This window comes from Colobus angolensis, unplaced genomic scaffold, assembly GCF_000951035.1.
Source record: "Colobus angolensis palliatus isolate OR3802 unplaced genomic scaffold, Cang.pa_1.0 Scaffold100, whole genome shotgun sequence".
Taxonomy (NCBI): domain Eukaryota; kingdom Metazoa; phylum Chordata; class Mammalia; order Primates; family Cercopithecidae; genus Colobus; species Colobus angolensis.
The window spans coordinates 8,369,286-8,383,562 of NW_012110920.1; the positions used below are offsets into that span (position 1 = coordinate 8,369,286).

Consider the following 14,277-nt stretch of genomic DNA (forward strand, 5'->3'; position numbering starts at 1 on the left):
ACCGGCGGGGCAGGTGACCGCCGACTGCCCCGGGACAGTGGGTGCGGTGCGGAGCGGATTTTCTTAGCTGGGGAGAGGTGTGGCGAGGGCGGAGACTGGGGGTCCCGAGCTGGGGAGCTGGTCCAGAGGGCGGCTGTGGACCGGAGGGGCCAGGTTTCGTCGGGGTGCCCTGGTGGGGAGGACTTTCAGGCACGTCCCGCACACCCGCACTGCAAACCGGGCCCTGGCCCTCTTCCGACCCCGAAGGCACCCCCTCCACCTTTGCAGGGCTTTCCAATCAAAGCAACTCCAGAATGAAACGTCAGGATTGCCAGGAATGGAAGCCTCCACTAACTGTTCGTTTGCGCGTCTTCCTTTAGAAAGCAGATACCCCCCTCCCCCAGAAGGCCAGCTCTAATGAGCCTTGACGCAAACCAAAGTTCGGAGAGGTGGAAGGAGTTGCCCAGAGGCACCCAGAGAACTCGCAGATTCTGAGTTCTCCGTACCAGATTGTCTCCACTTTGTTCCTGTTCTGCAGGGTCTTGGTGGTTCTGAGAATGTTCGGGGCCAAGCTCTTGCCGCGGGTCCCACTGGGCCACTCTGGCCGGCCGACTTTCTCTGCTCATTCTGCCTCCTTCTGCTAAGTTTCCATATTTGGGTATTTCAGATTTACTTTCATGAGAACTCAGTTATCTCTCTGTGGCACCAGGCGAGCGTTGAGGTTGGAGAAACCAGGCGAGGCTCCCTGCCAGGGTTGCCTCTGCAGCCCCCACCCTCCATAGCCCTGGGCTCTGACCCACCTCCTGTGAAGATAGGCATCTGGTAAACAGTTAACTCTGTAAATATTTATTGGGCAGGTGCTGTGTGAGAACTGGGCTGGGGCCAAGGGAATATGATTATTTCCTCCAGAGATACTTGCATTTTAAAAGGGCTCTGGAAGACCTGAGATGCAAAGAAATTAGTTGAACCATTTCTGGGAATAGAACAGTTCTGGGTGTGTGCGAGATAATTTTAGGCAGCAAAAGGCTGGGCTAGGACCTCACAAATCCCAGCACAGCTGCTCTGCCTTATGTACTCACAAAGCTGAAAACAGGGGTGTTAATGTAATTGATAGTTTGGGTGGAAACACTTCCATCCCTAACTCTAATTTGAACTAGAAAGACAGAAATTGCTGCAGGAACGATGCATGTAAGATGGAAGCGGAAAACGCCTAGCTTCTGAAAAGGTTTTTGATTTTGTTACAGTTTTTGTTGTAACTCTATGGAATGGATCAACTCTCAGATCCCTGGGTCCTGGACAGAGGCAGGAGAAAGTGTCTGAGCCAGCATCTGGAACAGGGGAAGGGATGGAGAAGGATACTCCTCCCACGGCCTCTGGGCTGAGGCCTGTTGTGATGGGCAGGGTAGGATGGTGGTGTTTCCCTCTGTCAGCAAGCATCACCTGAGTACTCGCTGGACTTGGGTAGTAGGGCCATGGAAAGAATGTGAAAAAGAGCTGCCGTCTACTGAATGTCCTAATGATAGGGACTGGGATGTTTCAGAGGGGATGATTTGCACAGTCGGGGAGCTAGATGCCTCAGAGTCAGTCTTGTTAGGCTAGCAATGGGAAAGGCACCTCAGTACTTAGACAAACCTTCTGTGATTAGCTCAGCTTTACTGGGGAGGACCTTGAAGGAAAAATAATTGTTTGTAAAACTTGTTCCTTTGCAGAGCATTTTCTCTTTGCTCTTGTCGTTTTGTTCTCATTTTGTCCTCCATGACGCCCTCATGAGTTAGAGCAGGCTTATTCTCTACATCTCTCAAATTGTGAGGGTGAAGCACTGAGGGGGTAAATAGCTCCCTGAGCTCCACTGCTGGACCAGGCCCAGAGCATTGAGGTGTCTGGTTCCCCTGCTCCAGGCCCCTCACCCTGGCTTCTCAGAGAGCCATATCTGCCCACTTCTTCCTCTGAGGGGTCAGCAAGGGGACCCAGATTCTGATAATGCCTCTGTGGTCTGTCCCCAGCAACACGGAACAAGTTCTGCTGGAGGCTCTGGCCTAACCACCACAGGAACAGGCATCATCCACTCTGTTAGCTCTGCCCAGCCAGGCAAACTCGGGGCAAGACCCGTGTCTGTTTTCATGTGTGTCTTGGAACCTGGCATAGAGTAGGTCTAAACAGATGTTTGCTGAATTGAATTGAATTCATTCAGGGTGTGTCTCCCTTGGGGTCTGAGCTGCCAGGGACAAGTGCTGGGTAGGCTTGGGGGAGAGAGGTTGAGCTCCCAGCAGGACTTGCTTAAATCCAGAAATTAGAATAACACTGTACAGCTTACAAGAAGCCCATCTCATCTGATTAATTTCTCACTACCTCCTCAAGAGAAGGGAGAGGCACATGCTATTCCTTCCACTTTACCTGGTTGCAAGCTGAGGCTCAGAAGTGATTTAAAAGACCTCACAGCATATAGGGTTGGGGCAGGACCCAACCCCAAGTCTTCTTGCTCCAATTCCTGTGCTTTTCCCATAGTTTCTTAACTAAAGGAAGCCAGAATTCTGGGCAGGAGGAGGACGAGAGAATCAGCGAGACAGTCATCAAAAGCTGCCTGACCTTGTCACTGATCGGGGTTAGTGTCTGACTCAGTCTCTGAAGAGCTTTTTTCTGCCCAGGTTGTGGCTTTTTCTGAGGTTCTGGATAGGAGTTCTAGCTCCAGTAGAGGTGTAGCAGGTGAGTGTCTGTGTGTGTTGGGGCAGAGGTGAACATGCTGCAGGGCACACGCAGTCCTCAGAGCTGGCAGGCCCCTGCTGCTGCTGCTGCTACTGCCGCTGCCACCACTGCCACCACCACCCAGGAGTGGGCCAGCATGAATTTGTTGCCTTGCCCAGATGAAAGCTTTATTTGAAGGATCACACAGCAGCCTTGACCCACATGGCCTCCAGCAAGTCCTATCTTGTGAGAAAGTGGCATGGAGGACCAGGCAGGAGATAAAAGTGAAAGTACTCATTAGTCCTGACAGAGGAACTCAGTCTGTTTCCAGTGACAGTGGTGAGCACATTTTGCATATTTGTACCTGGAGGCAGGCAGTGATGCATGCTTGGATCGTGCTGTAGCAAAAGCAGTATATATGCAAATGGTCTGTACACTGTGCAGTATCCATGTGACATGCAGGTCTTAGAGACCCAGTATTAAGTGACAAAGCCCAGAGAGTGCCCTCCCAGGATATCTGTGTGGAGCGAGGGCTGCCATCTCACTTACTTTCAGCAGAGCCCCATGTCTGATTTCTTGACACCACAGGCTCCATCAGCTTCCCTCCTTAGCAATTCAGAACATTCCTGAATTTTTTCCCATGGCAGTTTTTTTTTTTTTCCTCTCAAAGAGAAAGTGCTCTCCTCCAGATCAAGGCGAAAGCACGTTCTCCATCTACACTCCCAAGTCAGCTCTCTCCTCCTCCCTCTGAGGCGGGTTGCCTCCCTCCCTCCCACAGACTTCTTCCCTCCCCTACAAGCTGAGTTTTCTGTTAATAAGAAGACTCCATGTTTCCCCAGTCCCTCTTCTCTTTCTTTCACTGAGAAGCTTCTGGAAAGAGTGGCCAGCTCTTGCACTCGCTGCTCACTTGGCACCGTGCACCTGCTGTGCTGCTCTGATTGCTCTGTGTAGGTTTCCAGGACCTGGTACTCCTCAGTCGCCAGCCCATACCAGCCCACGCTACAGCTATTACTTACCTCCTTGGAGGTTGCTACACCGCCCCCACCAGCATTCCCTTCCTTGACGTCCAGCTTCTTATCTTCCTCTCCTGCAAATGCAGGTATGGAGCCAAGCCTGGGTCCTCAGGCTGGATTTCAATTCTCTGTGCTTCTTTCCTTGAGCCCTTGGCCATTCCCAAGACTTAAACCAACACTCAGAATCTGGTGGGCCTAGGTTCAAATCTGGGTTTATGATTTGCTGGTTGTAGTTATATAATCTGAGCAAGTTGCCCAACTTCTATAGTGTCTGTATTCCCACTGGTAAATAGAAATAGTAATGTGTGCCACTTGGGGTTGCTGGAAAGATTAAATGAGTCAATATATACACAGAACGTGGAGTCTGGCAGATATTCAGTAAAACTGGTTTTCTCCTTCCATGTGGTTAATAGCTGTAGAGCATTGTGGGGTTTCTGGGGAGCTGGAAAATGCATGCCTAGCCTAAAGGCATCAAATTTAAATTAAAAACCAGCAGAAGAATTGCTGTGTGTCAGAGTAGACCATCTTTTTTTTTTTTGTGGGATGGAGTTTCGCTCTTGTCACCCAGACTGCAGTGCAGTGGCACAATCTCAGTTCACTGCAACCTCTGCCTCCCGGGTTCAAGCGATTCTCCTGCCTCAGCCTCCCAAGTAGCTGGGATTACAGGCGCTCGCCACCACGGCTGGCTAATTTTTTGCATTTTTAGTAGAGACAGGGTTTCGCCATGTTGGGCAGGCTGGTCTCAAACTCCTGACCTCAGGTGATCTGCATGCCTTGGCCTCCCAAAGTGCTGGGATTACAGGTGTGAGCCACTGTGCCTGGGCGAGTAGACCATCATTTAAACTAGCCTATTGCTGCCACTTTGCCATCTCTAAACCAGGCAGACCTCAGGGGCTGGGGTAGGGAAGCTGGGATGGGACAGGGTATGGTGGGGATAAGGTGGGGATGAGTCCTTTGCAGGCAGAGGGGGCAGGCAGCCTCAGAGGCTGGGGCCCTATGGTCCAGGTTTCAGTACTTGTGGGCAGTGCAGGCGGCAGCTTTGGAGGAAGAATAGTGCTTGGCAGAGAGCCAACACAGGAAAAAAATAAAACAGATTTGGGAAACAAAAATACAAGCTCTGACTTGATCGCCAGGAGCAAACCAGTTACTTTAGCAGGATCCAATGTGAAGGCACAGCAAGATGAGGTTGACTTGATGCAAAGCCACCACCCAGAGCCCTTTCTATTCTCCTGTACTAAGGCGGATGGCTTAGAACAGCCAGGATGTGTTCTAATGCTTCTGTTAGGGAGACCCTTGACCCTGGAGGATGGAGGGAGGTGGATGGGTTTAAGATAAGCAGCAGGCATGAAGGTCGCTCTTCTGTCTTCATGATTTTAGGATTTCTGAGGTAGAGGCTCGGTTGATATCTATGATGCAACCTAGGAAAACTTACCATGCCTCCCTGGGTTAAAGGCAGAATAATTTAATATAAAGCAAAGGCTTATATGCTAAGCAGATGCAGAATGAAAGAAGTGATTAAAACATTGGGTGGAGTTATTCCAGGAATAACTCACTAGGGAGTGAGAGGGGTAGATAGGAGAAATGGAGGGGGAATATTAGACTTAAGCAAAGATGTTTTAAAAAGATGAAGAACATTTTAGTCACCCTTAATGAATGGGAAGTAGATTATTTGGGAGCAGACTGATTTCTTTATGTTAAGATGTTTTATTTCAAAAACCAGTACTTTGGGATGTTGCCTCAAATTCTCTGTATCATTCCCACAGACCTCCCTTAGAGATATTTATTGCCATGTATTAGCTATGGACAGCCAGAGGCTAAGTTCTTTCCCCACTTCCTTGATACTAACAGTTCCCATAGGGCCTGTGTGTGACTAGGTGGTTCACTTTCACTTCACTTACACTGGATCTTCCTAACAAGTGGACCTCTCTAGCCCTCATCTCTTCTACCTCATAACAGCAGTGCTGGATTTTCTCATCATCATTTCTGTTCAAGCCTTGTTAAATAGCTCTAGGCCCTTCTTTTTTGTTGTTATATTGTTTTGTTTTGAGATGGAGTCTTGCTCTGTCGCCCAGGCTGGGGTGCAGTGGTGCCAACTGGACTCACTGCAACTTCCGCCTCCCAGGTTCAAGCAATTCTCCTGCCTCAGCTTCTGGAGTAGCTAGGATTACAGGGGCCTGCCACCACGCCTGGCTGTTTTGTATTTTTAGTAGAAACAGGGTTGCACCATGCTGGCCAGGCTGGCCTTGAACTCCCGACCTCAGGCGATCCACCCCCATCGGCCTCCCAAAGCGCTAGGATTACAGGCATGAGCCACCGTGCCTGGCCTTGTTTTGTTTTTTTGAGATAGGTCCTTGCTCTGTCACTCAGGCTGGAGTGCAGCGTGCAATCTCGGGTCACTGCAATCTCTGCCTCTCGGGTTCAAGCAAGTCTCTCACCTCAGCCCTCCGAGTAGCTGAGATTACAGGTGCCCACCATCAGGCCTGGCTAATTTTTGTATTTTTAGTAGAGGTGGGGTTTCACCATGTCAGCCAGGCTGGTCTCAACACCTGGCCTCAAGTGATCTGCCCACCTCGGCCTCCCAGAGTGCTGGGATTACAGGTATAAGCCACCGTACCTGGCCTAAAGACTTGTAGGCCTTTCTACACCTGACTTGCCTATGCCTACTTTTTCTTACATCATTTCTCCTGCCTAGAATGTCTCCTGTCCAAATCCATTAATCCACACCCCTGCCACTCTTTTCAAAACAAATTCAAAATTCATCTCTTGTTAGGCTTCTGTGTTGGGGGTCCCCAAGACCATCCCCAGGTTCAGTGATTTGCTAAGAGGACTTATAGGATTCAGCGTCCAGCAGATGGTCATACTCACAGCTATGATTCATTTCAGCAAAAGGATACAAAGCAAAATGAGCAAAGGGAAAAGGCTTATGGGGCAAAGTCCAGGGGAGACCAGGTACAAGCTTCCAAGAGTCTTGGAAAAGACTCTGCAAAGGACTTCCGAGGGGGCATCACACAGGATGTGCTGAATTTCTCCAGCAGTGCATTGTGACAGCAGGTGTGAAGCACCGTCTACCAGGGAAGCCCATTAGAGACTCAGTGCCCAAGGTTTTTACTGAGGGCTGGTCATGTAGATACTTCATCTAGCACATGTCAAAATTCCAGACTCCAGAAGAAAAACAGGTGTTCCGCATAAAACACATTGGCCAGGCATGATGGCTCACGCCTGTAATCCCAGCACTTTGGGAGACCAAGGTGGGCGGATCACAAGGTCAGGAGATCAAGACCATCCTGGCTAACATGGTGAAACCCCGTCTTTACTAAAAAATACAAAAAATTAGTGGGTCTTGGTGGCACGCACCTGTAGTCCCAGCTACTTGGGAGGCTGAGGCAGGAGAATCACTTGAACTCAGGAGGCGGAGGTTGCAGTGAGCCAAGATCGCGCCACTGCACTCCAGCCTGGGCGACAGAGCGAGACTCCATCTCAAAACAAAACAAAACACATTGTTTACCTAGACAGTTTAAGCACAGTGAGCCACTCTTAGCAGTTCAGGTGGTGGGAGCCTTACTGAAATCCGTGTTCCAGACACCAGCCAGGGGCCATCCTTGCGAGCAGAACTTTCTAAAGATAGCAGTCTCAGGCTTGCTGTGTTGACTTGTTTCTGCACAGCTTTTCTTCATAATCTGTTCTGTCCTCTCAGTGCCTAACTATAGTTATGTTGTAGAGAAAATTGCCCTATACAAAGGGCAATTTGCAAAGGGTTTCAGCCCAGCATGGCCTCCTACTGCTGTGTGGCCCTTTGAACCCCTCCATTTTCCTCATTGGGAAAAGAGGAATTATAATTCTTGCTTCTAGGTCTCAATGGTGACTAAAGACCAAAGAAAATGATGTATTTGGTCATTCCATCCCTCCCTCATGATTGAGTAGCTCCTTTGTCTAAGGCAGTGAGTGAGCTGTGGAGAGTAAGATGTGAGTATGACATGGTGGCTTTGACAGCAGACAAGCCTGAATCCCTACCCAGCAGTTACCAGCTGTGGTACCTCCAACACATTGTGTCATCCCCCTAGCTTTGGGTTCCTGATCTGTAAAATATGAATATGAATAATACAATGAGTATCTACAAATGTGGGCTGCTGTGTGGATTAAGTGGGACAGCCTATGTACAACTCCTGTGGTATCTAGAACATTGTGGCACCCCAAGTGGCAACTGTTAATTGACTCAGATATTTGAGTGCTTGCTCTGTGTCTGCACCTTGAAAGATATAAGACACAATTCCAGCACTGCTTTCTCCATGCTGGGGAAGACTATTGTTGAACAGATAATTAATTACATAAACAATTATTTACATTCCTGGCAAGTGTTGTTAAGGAGAAGTATAGGTGGTTAAAGGGCGTGTCGAAGTCGGGGGGACCCTAACTTGACGGAGGAGGCACACAGAGGCATAGCTGCATGTGTGAGGCTTCATCTGGGCTTGAATGTGTTTAGCTCAGCAAGAGGAGGCGAGAGAGGGAAAGATGTTTCCGGCAGAGACAACAGCTTCAGGAAAGGGAGACCCAGCCTTAGGGCGAAGGCTGTAAGGGGGGAAGGTTCTCTGTTCATATGAGGAGTGGCAAAAAGACCAGGAATCCAGGAGAGGTGGAGGACAGGTGGGGAGATTGGCCTAATTCAGAAGTCACCTCTGCCGCCACCCTGGCAGGGAAGGGGCAGAGCAGGGGCCCCATGCAGGGAGATTTGCAGGTGTGGTGGCAGGAAGTAGAGGTGGTCTGGTCTGATGATCTCTGGTTTTTTTTTTTTTTTTTTGCTGTGCAGTAGGAAGTAGAGTTTCCTGGTGAGACTGGAGGGAGTGGTCAAGGTTTGTGGAGGAGAGAAAGGTTTAAAATCAACATTGAACAGAGTGAGCTGAGAGGGAAAAGCTGGCTTTGTGCTGTTACTGTGTTGGCATGATGAAGTCTCTGGAAAAGGACTCTGGCAAATGGGATTTTAGATCTCTAGCACCTTGTACAATGCCTGGCACCTAACTGAGGGCCCCATAAATGTTGGTTGCATTGAATTGTTGGCTGGCCTACCTATATACATTTTTCTCAGCATTTCCCCCTTTCCCAGGTGCCTGATACCCTTGGGCTAAAGCTTCCCGCTTAGCACCTCACCCAGAGGCTAGCTCACATTAGTGTGTCAGAGATTACAGGCATACACCACCATGCCTGGCTAATTTTTGTATTTTTGGTAGAGACGGATTTCACCATGTTGGCCAGGCTGGTCTCAAACTCCAGACCTCCAGACCTCAACTGATCTGTTTGCCTTGACCTTCCAAAGTGCTGGGATTACATGCGTGAGCCACTGCACCCGGCCATGTGCACTGTTTTATGTATTGGGACCTCAGTACCCAAAGAAACAATCCCTGGTGTGATGGAGCTTATATTCTATTCTGATAGGGGAAGACAGAGAGTAAAGACATGAACAAGTAATATGTTAGGCAGTAATAAGTGCATGGGAGGAAAATGCAGTAGAAGATGGATCTGCCAGGGATGTTGCGTTTTCCATGTAGGGTGGTCAGCAAAGGCCTCCCTTGTGAGATAACATTTGAGCAGATTCCTAAAGTGACGGAACAAGCTCTTCAGATATCAGGGTGAAGAGTATTCCAGGCAGGGGAAAAGCAAGCAGAAGCCTCTTCTGCTGTTCTAGAAGAAGCAAGGCCAGTGTTGCCAGAGTGAGTAGATAAGGGGGAAGTCTCTAGGAAGTGAGGACACAGAATGGAGGGGCAGAGAAACAGAGGGCCGTGACCTCCAAGGTCACTGGCTTCTACCCAGAGTGCAATGGGGCCATTGGAGCAGAGGAGCAGCAGAGACAGCTTCTGTTTTTAAAAGCATCACTCTGGCTGCTGGGTTGTGAATGGGCTGTAAAGGAGCAAGGCAGAGCAAGAGACCAGCTAGGAGATTGATGCAGTACCCATTGGGGGGATGATGGCAGCTTAGGCCACAGTGGTTATGCTGACAGTGGTGAGGAGGCAGAGGGGAGGATATGTTGGGAAGGAAGATCCCATGGGATTTGGTGTTGTGAGCTAGAGAGTTAGAGAGGACCCAAGGATCACTCCAAAATTTTTGGTTCAAGCGACGCTGTGATTGGTGGTACCATTTCACTGAGATGGAGGAAGGCTATGGGAGGAGCAGGTTGGATGGGGATTGGATGTGTTAAGTTTGTGATGCCTATTCGATGTGGAGGCATCGACTAAACAGTGGAGTGTGTCTGGGGCTCAGGGGAGAGGTCCAGATTACAGATAGAAATCAGGGCATTGTCAGCCATAGCTGGTAAGGCCAGGAGGTAGGACGTGCTCACCCAGAGAATGAGTGCAGATAGAAGAGAGCAGGTCCAGCACCAGCCTGAAGCGCCAAGAGATAAGAGAAGGTGACCTGGAAGCTGCCACGGTGATCTGAGTGGTGCTCCTCATGCTGTCATGAGCTGTAGAATCTAGCCTGGGAATTTGCTAGAAAATGAGATTCTAGTTGCTACTGAGAGATCATGATACTGAAGTGTATTAATCAGTATCATATTATAACAAATGGACCCCCTTCCTCTGGGGTAAGATGTCCAAGTCAGCATTTTCATCATTTTCTAGAACAGATTCTTAGCAGAGCATCTGGGGCCCTGACTGCTCAGAGAGCTGCTGCTATAGATTTGTGCATATGCATATGCATGATCCCTACCTTGACTGAAAAATTCTTGGGGACAGGAGCTACCTGGTAACCCACTCTCCTCCACTCCCATAATACAATAAGGCGCAGCTTTGCATGTAACTGGCACTGAATAAAGCTGGCTAGGAGGGCAGGGTGGACATGCATGGTGATTAAGTGCTTATTTACGTGCCAGGAATTGTGTGATAATAATTTACGTGGATTTACTCATTTAATCTTAACTCCAAGCCTTTGTAGCAGGTACCATTATTGTCTTTTTTTTTTTTGAGACAAGAGTCTCACTTTGTCACCCAGGCTGGAGTGCAGTGGTGCAATCTTGGCTCACTGAAACCTCCATCTCCTGGGTTCAAGTGATTCTCCTGCCTCAGTCTCCCAAGTAGCTGGGATTACAGGTGTGCGCCACCATGCTCAGGTAATTTTTAGTAGAGAGGGTTTCTCCATGTTGCCCAGACTGGTCTCGAACTCCTGAGCTCAGACAATCCACCTGCTTCGGCCTCCCATATTGTCCCATTTTCTAGATGAGGAAGGGGTAACACAGGTAAGCGAATGGCAGAAGGGGTTGAACCCCAGCAGTCTGGCCCCAGAGCTGGTCTCTAACCAGTAAGTGGTACTTCCTGCCATCAAGCCCTCCTGTTTGTTGTTGGCTGCGATGTGGTGCATTTTCTCCCAGCTGTGACACAGAGTGAGGAGCACTGGCTTTGGAGTTGGAAAGTCTGTGTTCAAATCCCTGTGCCCATGCACTAGCTGTGTGATTTGGGGAAAGTTGTTTAAGAACTTGAGGCCTCGGACTCTTCATTGGGAATATGATGTGGATAGCAGTATTGCCACAAGGTTAGTGTGGAACTGTGTATGATATTGTATGTAAAAGTGCAGGCTGGAAATTACTAGTACATGTCAGGTTTTATTATTATCATTATTGTTATCATCATTATCTTGAGAAACCAAACTGTGAATCTCCTAGGACTAACCAGAAGAGCTGCCAGAGGCCTGGGGATCGTAGCAAACCCAACAGGCCCTGCTTCCACCAGAGCAGGTATTCTGTATGCTCTTTTATTTATTGATGTTTCTGCATGAAATTTGGTTTGGTAAGTTCTGCTGTGAAACAATGCAACACTTGGGTAGCTGTTCCCTTAAGTCCTTCCAGAGCTGACAGGCTCAGTTGTGGGGTGGGGGGTGGAGAGGGTGGGGGAATCCACTCCCCCAGTTCTACCTGCTTCTCTTGGATCTCCTCTCTGGGCTCCCTACCCGCTCTCCCTCTTCTGTTGCCCTGATCAGGCCCATGAGTCCCAACAGCCTGAAGGCTGCATTTTTCAAGTCACACTCTAGGATGCCTGCCTGTATGTGGGCTGGGCACCTAGAGTGTGCCTGGGGTGTATCTGGGGTAGCCCACCCCAGGAAGGGTCTCTCGTCCGCTTCCTCCATGGACTGGACCAGAGCTGGCCTTGCCACCAGGCGGGAGGGGATTGCCCTGTGTGCCTCTCACAACACGTACCCCAGCCACAGCCCTCCTAGCTCTGGGCAGTAGGCAGCTGGCAGTATGTCATACGTCTGTGGTCAGCTTTGGAAATGTAAACTTATACAAAGGCAGCTGTGGATGAGCATTTGTGGGAAGGTGGGGCACCGCTAGAATGATGTTGACCTTTGGTAGCTAAAAGTCACCAAAAGGTCATGCCACGGTTTCTAAATACTCATTGGTACTTCTGTTCTGTAGCCCGTCTAGGGTGGTCTCAGGTTTCTCCCCTTTCTTCAGAGTACCCTTAGGCCCTGGAGGGTGGGACTGGGTAAAGCCTGGGCTCAGTCCTCATTTGAAAATGTTTCTGAATTCCAAGCTAAATCTAAACCGTTGTCTGTTGGCTGTGCATCCAAGCTCGAGGGGTCACTGCAGCTTCATTCACTTTACGAGTGTTTGTGCTCTTCGTACTTATCTTTGTTTTTGTTTTTTGAGATGGAGTCTTGCTCTGTTGCCCAGGCTGAAGTGCAGTGGCGCAATCTTGGCTCACTGCAACTCCCGCCTCCCAGGTTCAACTGATTCTCCTGCCTCAGCCTCCTGAGCAGCTGGGATTATAGGTGTGTGCCACCACGCACCTATTTATTTTTTAATTTTTTAGTATTTTTTTTTTTAGTTTTTTTTTTTTAGTATTTTTGTATTTTTAGTAGAGATGGGGTTTCATCATGTTGGCCAAGCTGCTCTCGAACTCCTGACCTCAGGTGATCCACCCACCTCAACCTCCCAAAGTGCGGGGATTATAGGCGTGAGCTGTTGGGAAAAAGCTGAGTGTTGGGAGGGAAACCGAGGCAGGGCTTGCATAATGTCCTTGGGAATATGTCTAGACTTGCTGGCTCCTTGCTTCTAGCCCTCCTAGGCTCCTATTCCCATTATCTCAAGTAGCAGAACATGTTCCATATAAATGCTAAACCATCACAGCTGTAAATCATGTGCTTAATGCAACGTGTCCTTTTGACCTCCACATTCTCACCACCTGTTTCTCTGTTGGATTACCAATAAGTAGCCGGGGCTCCCAGCGCTCGGGGACGTCCCAGCCTCCACAATTGCGATGACTTCTTGGTGTCCCACCTTTATCTCTCAAATGGTCTTTTTCTCAATCCTTTGACTCTGCCGGCCTTTGTCACCCCCATGACCTGGTATTGGGTCTGATCACCCCAACAGTGAGCCACCGCTCCTGGCCTCTTTGTACCTTCTTTGTAAGCAAGGAGGATGATCAGGAAGGGGGAAGGGGGAGAGAAGTGTGAGTCTGAGATGACAGCCCCATAGCTCCATGCAGTGGGCACACCCACCCCCGTTTGGGAATGCAGTTGAGCTGGCGGTAGGCAGCCTTTCCAATGAAGAGAAGCCTTTCCAACGAGGAGAAGTTCTTGAGCTGAGTCAAGAACAAAGGGCAGAAGGCTGACCTAGCCTTGGGGAACCCTGTAGGAGTGGAATGCTGGCAAGGAGCCACCGAGAGGTGTGGTTCAGAGCTGGGAAGAGAAGCAACAAATACAGAACCCTGGGGCCAAGGGATCAGGGAGTTTCAAGAAGGAAGTGCCAAATGTCACATAAAGAGCAGGAGGTCAGTGATTTAGGAGAGACTAGTCAGCAAATGTGATGATGTGATTACAGTTTAGATCATCGAACTAACATAATATGCTTTCCCAGACTACATATGGCCTCATATACCACATCCCCGTATGATTTGGGCCTGCCAACTTATTCCAGGTAGAGTACAGATGAGCTTGGGAGGGCCAGGAAGGCTTCAGAGAGGCGCTGATGGGATCTGATAAAGGATACAGGTCTGTGGGTGCCACCTGGGAGGTGTGTTTCCATGGGGCACTGCTCTAGAGCCGGGAATGGGAAGGAGAAGAGGGGTAGGGGGAGAAAGAGGTTGATGGGGCATTGCCGGGCTGAGGATGGAGAATGGGTGGGAGCTCCAGCGGATGGGGAATTTGGGCCCGTGTGCTGCATTTTTGTTTCCTCATCAGTGTCTGCCTATGGTAGGTTCCCAGCAAAGAAATGATTTACAAAAAGTGACTGAATCAATAAATGTTTAGTGCGAGATAGCCCAGTGTAACCAAGAATTCAAAATTGGGTGAAATGAGAAGGCAAATAGCATGTCAGGCAGTCAGGTTATCTCAGAGGGGGGGACGTTGATGGAGACACTCAGGGACAAGTCCTTATTAATACTAATAGCCCTTATGACACCTCTGTGTACTACCACTATAAGCTCTTCACGCATAGAGGGGTCGGCAAACTTTTTCTGTAAAGAACCAGGTAGTAACTATGTGTTTGAGGCCTTGTAGGCCATATGGTCTTTGGGGCAACTGCTCAGCTCCTCTGTGGTAGCACATAAACAACCATAGACAATGTGTAAGTGAATGAACATGGCTGTGTTCTAATAAAACTTTATTTACGAAACATGTGATG

General features: G+C 49.1%; 1 protein-coding gene across 2 annotated transcripts in view; it reads left to right on the top strand.

The window, feature by feature from the left end:
* Positions 1–14,277, top strand: part of TRAF5 (TNF receptor-associated factor 5) — a 47,825-nt gene that overhangs the window by 558 nt on the left and 32,990 nt on the right. The window contains exon 1 of one of the 2 annotated variants that reach the window (XM_011938363.1): positions 11,320–11,391. The exons of the other annotated variant lie outside the window; for it this stretch is intronic. The gene's annotated coding sequence lies outside the window, so the exon portion shown is untranslated. Of the gene's footprint in view, positions 1–11,319; positions 11,392–14,277 lie in introns of those variants that run through there. 2 annotated transcript variants of the gene reach the window in all.